This window comes from Heptranchias perlo, chromosome 14 (genome assembly GCF_035084215.1).
Source record: "Heptranchias perlo isolate sHepPer1 chromosome 14, sHepPer1.hap1, whole genome shotgun sequence".
NCBI classification, from domain to species: Eukaryota; Metazoa; Chordata; class Chondrichthyes; order Hexanchiformes; family Hexanchidae; genus Heptranchias; species Heptranchias perlo.
This window is the reverse complement of record NC_090338.1, coordinates 9,597,615-9,603,614: the sequence shown is the minus strand read 5'-3', so window position 1 is coordinate 9,603,614 and position 6,000 is coordinate 9,597,615.

Here is a 6,000-nt window from a genome sequence, read left to right as displayed (position 1 = left end):
AACATACTGGTGGGTGGTTCTACGATGGATTTGTGTGTCCTTTCTGGATTCAAAGGCAGTATATTTAATATTATCTCTGTAATCTCCGAGACCAGTGTTTGCAAGTAAGATCGTACCCACTTCAACATTATTTCAGGACACCAGCCAAAAAGTCAGAAATTAAAGAACTCTGTTCAGTGCTAAAAATGGCACATCTTAATAACTTATTCAGTAATACAATCCACTCCCATAATGTGCTGACCTTGTGCAGGGAAATTCCACTATGATTAGTTCCATTTTCATCGCAAGGGTGGCGACATTGCTCTATCCTTATGTTTGCTCTATCCTTATCTTTTGTTTTACGGTGAATGCGGCATTAAACTCGCATTTGTGTAACATCTCATCACGTCCCTTAGAAACATCCCAAATCGCTTCATACTCAAGTGCAGTGATTGTTGTTATGTAGGTAAATATGACAGCCATTTTGCACACAAGAAAGACAGACTTGCATTTATGTAGCATTTCACGACCTCAGGATGTCCCAAAGCGCTTTACAGACAATGAAGTACTTTTTGCAGTGCAGTCACTGTTGTGATGTAGGAAACGTGGCAGCCAATTTACATCCACCTGAGGGGGTAGACGGGGCCTCGGTTTAACGTCTCATCCAAAAGGCGGCACCTCCGACAGTGCAGCACTCCAGTGAAGTGTCGGCCTAGACTTTGTGCTCAAGCCCCTGGAGTGGGACTTGAACCCACAATGTTCTAACTCAGAGGCGAGAGTGCTACCACTGAGCCACAGCTGACACAAACAGCAATGACCAGTTAATCTATTTATGGTGATGTTGGTAACGTTTTTGCCTCTGAGGCAGAAGGTTGGGTGTGTGAGCCCCAAACCTATGGTTTGAGCTCATAATGTAGGCTGGCATCCGGTGCAGTACTGAGGGAGTGCTGCATTGTTGGAAGTGTCACCTTGCCTGTTCTGGAGGTTCAAGTAGACATTAAAAATTCCATTGACGATTGTCATCTCATCTTGGCCAACATTCCTCCCTCAACCAGCACCATAAAAAGTAGATTTGGTCATTCATTGTTATTTGTAGGATCTTTGTACAAAATATGTACCTATGGGACAGTCATTGCATTATAAAGTAATTCATTAAGTGTGAAGTGCTTTGAGACATTTTGGAGAAATGTGATAAGAGCCCAATCAACTCTCTGTTTAAAATACAGCCATTCTTTTGAACTCCCCTCCCCCCCCTTATCTTTATAAGGGGTTTTGTTCTTGTACTCCTGCTTATGCTTTCTATATATTTGTCTATTTTAATTTAGATTTCTACATTGTTTTGTTTTTCCATTACTCTACGTGCTCCTGAACTGTACAACTTTTCAATTGGCCTATGCTCAATGACTTCAGATGCTAGAAGGGTTGAGACCTGGAACAGTCTTCTGCCAAATGACATGGCTACCATATTGAACATCAGAATTTTGCACATTAGGTGTGGTAAATGACCTGTACTTTCCTATGTTCCTGTATATTTGAGGGAGTGGACAATTAAAAGGCATTAGTTTTGGGGAGGTCAGATGAGCTGCATTGTCTTCCCCGTCCTGTGCTTTCCTATGTTTATATAAGTCACGAATTGGGCAACAAAGAGGCAAGTAATTTTCTTTATTGGCCATGACAATTTTTATAGAGTGCATTTGACCTCTCAAATATTTTCTTGGGGTTGCATTTAATTGAGTTTCGGCTGCCGATAGTATTGTTCCTTCCCAGACACTGGCTAGTGATCAGGAGTCTTGCAGTACAACAGTGATTTCACTTCAGAAAGTATTTCATTCGCTGTAAGGCGCTTTCAGACATCCTGAAGTCATTTCTTTTTCTTTTCTGACATTTATTTCTCTCCTCCTCTGGGGACAATTGTAACTACAGCGATTCTGAGATCAATCAACTCAGCACAGACCAGGGATTAAACCTGAGACCTTCCTGATCTGTATTAGTCAATATAACACCTGGTGGAACATTACCTACAGAAACAAAGGGTGTTTATTTTCTCATCAGTTTAAAATTATAACTGTGTGACTGATTGGAAATTATTTTGTTCTTTTTCAGAATAAAGGAAATAAAGAGCACATACTTGTGCCCTTGTTAATGATATCTGTTCTACATCATTATACACACAGTGACCTTACCAGAATTACTAAATATAAAATTAGATTGGAGAATCATTACTGTGACCTTTATAAAACTATCATAAATGCATCATGATATCTAATCATAAAATATACAGGAGGACGTACAGTTAGGCTAATGCAGTAGAATCCCACTCTAAGGCCCTAATTGATAGAATTACTGATTGTAAAGATATAAAAATATTGCATTCTATACTGACAATAAATTTTCAAGTTCTTCGTTCAACTGCAGACGGTCTAAATGATGGAATAAAAGTTCAAGATCTCAAACTAATGCTGTACCGTATTCAACCTGCTGCTGCTAAGTGCATATTAAATTTATTCAATGACAATTGATTACTCATTAAAGTGATGATTCACGAGTAGGAAAAATGATACTGATGTGAATCATAATTCTTGTCTCGGTTAGCAGCTGTACTCAGTATTCCAGAATTATTTAAAAGTTTGTCTAAAGAATATTTTGTGCTTCAATGTGGGGGAGGAGGATAATGAAGCCTTCAATTCATATTTTTTTTAAACTTACATATTACATATATTACATAGAATCTACAGCACAGAAACAGGCCATTTGGTCCAACTGGTCCATGCCAGTGTTTATGCTCCACACTAGACTCCTCCCACCCCTCTTCATCTCACCATATCAGCATGTCCTTCTATTCTTTTTTCCCTCATGTGCTTATCTAACTTCCCCTTAATTACATCTATGCTATTAGCCTCAACTAGTGGTAACGAGTTGTAGTGGTAAGGTTGCTTTCAGAGGAATGTTAGAGCTGGACAATACAACAGCCTTCATGTTAGGCATTCAGTGTCAGCATGAAGCACTTACAGGTGAGATACAGAATTAAACGCCCTTGCTCTGCTCCAATCTCAGTCTGACATTTAGAATCATAGAATAGTAGAAATTTACAGCACTGTAGGAGGCCATTCTGCCCATCGTGTCTGTGCCGGCCGAAAAAGGGCTATCCAGCCTAATCCCACTTTCCAGCTCTTGGTCCATAGCCTTGTAGGTTGTGGCATTTCAAGAGCATATCCAAGTGCTTTTTAAATGCGATGAGGGTTTCTGCCTCTGCCACCGTTTCAGGCAGTGAGTTCCAGACCCCTGCTACCCTCTGGGTGAAAAATTTCTCCTCAACACCCCTCTAATACTTCTACCAATTACTTTAAATCTACGGCCCCTGGTTATTGACCTCTCTGTTAAAGGAAACAGGTCCTTCCTATCCACTCTATCTAGGCCCCTCATAATTTTAAACACCTCAATTAAATCACCCCTCAGCCTCCTCCGTTCCAAAGAAAACAACCCTAGTCTAACCAATCTTTCCTCATAGCTAAAACTCTGCAGTCCTGGCAACATCCTCGGAAATCTCCCTTGTACCCTCTCTAGTGCAGTCACATCTTTCCTGTGATGTGGTGACCAGAACTGGACGCAGTACTCTAGCTGTGGCCTAACTAGTGTTTTATACAGTTCTAGCATAACCTCCCTGCTCTTATATTCTATGCCTCGGCTAATAAAGGAAAATATCCCGTGTGCCTTCTTAACCACCTTATCTACCTGTTCTGCTACCTTCAGGGATCTATGGACATGCACTCCAAGGTCCTTCTGTTCCTCTACACTTTTCAGTATTCTCTCATTTGCTGTGTATTCCCTTGCCTTATTTGCCATCCCCAAATGCATTACCTCACACTTCTCCAGATTGAGTTCCATTTGCCAGTTTTCTGCCCACCTGACCAGTCCATTGATATTTTCCTGCAGTCTACAGTTTTCTTCCTCACTATCAATCTCACAGCCAATTTTTATATTTGTCCCATGCCAGTTAGATTGCCCAGTTGGTGTCGTAATGGGGTAGATATGGCAATGGCCCATATGAACTAATAACAGGGTTCAGACTGCACAATCCTATTTAATAAATGATACTTAAAGATTTAATTTTGGATGAGGAACGATAAAAAATAAAATTCTAGTTTAGGGAATGTGGTATCATCAGTTGGGAAAAGCCAAGAATGTTAAAACCAAAAGCACTTTATTTTGAGGGTAAGAAATCCCCTTATTTTTCTACTTGGATGTGCTCTTGAAGTGCTGTAACCTACAGGGCTACGGACCAAGTGCTAGAAAGTGCGATTAAGCTGGATAGCTCTTTTTCGACTGGCACAGATACGATGGGCCGAATGGCCTCCTTCTGTGCTGTAACTTTCTATGATTCTATGATACCCTTCCCTTCATCTCTAGAACAGATTGTGTTGGGCCTAGCACATTCCGCAGCAGAGAGGGCAGGCCTCCACCAATACCAATCTTCATCAGTCCACTAGGAGGCGTATGACACCAGCTAGGTAACAGTGTCACCTCCACTTATCACCTACTGAACATCATGTGCGCTGACTATGGGATGAAACCTCCGTCTCTACACTCCATGGCCCTGTACATTCGTACTCCAACAAGCTGCACTGCCATTCCTTTTACCTCACCCATTCTACCCCATTTTGAATAAGTTCAGTGTCTCAATGACTTTAATGCAAGCAGTTCAATGATCTGCAAGCAACTGGATGAATCCACTGGCCAAAATAAACTCGGGTTGAAGCAGGATGTGATTTGGTTCTGGCCTCACTGGGTACTTTAAGCAATGCTTCTTGATTTTCTCTTGAGATTTTTAAAGTCAGCTTTTTTCATTAGCTGTTGGATCTCATGAGATTAGGAAATGTTTTTTGAGCTTCATTCCTGGTTCTTCAGACTTACAGGCACAGACTCCCAGACTGGCCCGTTACTATAAAGGTAAGTTTACTCTGCTTTGCTCTGGGATCAGGTAACAAGCTAACACTTGCTTTGCTGTCCCCGAGGAAGCTGCGGTGGAGACGAGACCGTCACCCATCTCCTTCTAGAATGTGCCTTTGCAAGGAAGGCCTGGAGAGAGATGCAGTGGTATCTGTCCAAGTTCGTCCCGAGCAGTTCCGTAACACAGGACTCTGTGCTCTACGGGCTGTTCCCGGGGACACACACCGAGACAGACATCAACTGCTGCTGGAAGACCATTAACTCGGTGAAAGACGCCCTTTGGTCTGCCCGAAACTTGCTGGTCTTCCAGTGCAAGGAGCTGTCCTCGACCGAGTGTTGCAGACTGGCACATTCCAAGGTCCAGGACTACGTGCTCAGGAATGCACTGAGGCTGGGTGCGGCCACCGCAAAGGCTCTATGGGGAAAGGCAACCATTTAGAGCCTTCCTGCCATTGTATACCGAGGGGCTGCAATCAGGGAAACCCCCCCCCCCGGGCAGAATGTAAAATTCAAATTGATGTAATGTACCTGTAATGAATCTATAATCAATAATCTGTATTGAGTGTAATCCAATGAGGCACCCCCGAGTGTCATGAACTGTAATTATGTACAATGTGTTCATTGAACTGCACTTGATGTAACCTGCAAATTGTATAATCTGTCTTGTGTACTTTTGGAATGTGATATGACAACTGTATTGTATGTATTGCTGCAAATTTTATGAATAAAGTATATTTTATGAAAAAATAAACTTGCTTTGTTAACACTACAAGTGGTGCAAAGCAATACTCTGAGATAGTGCTAGTGCCTGTGGAGGAGCTGACAGCCACTTCCATGAATGTTGTTTTAAGGCATCTCAGGAGTGCTAAATCACGAATGAAAATTGAATATATTTTATACTGTCAGTGCCACCTATATTTTCTGGGTATAGGTGGCTCAGTGCTCAACCTACCAATACAGGAAAGCACTGAGGTTTCCTCAACCACTGAAACAAAAGATGAAAATTATTTTGTATGCAGTGAATTGTTATGATCTGCAATGCACTGCCTAAAAGCAGATTCAATAGTAACTTTC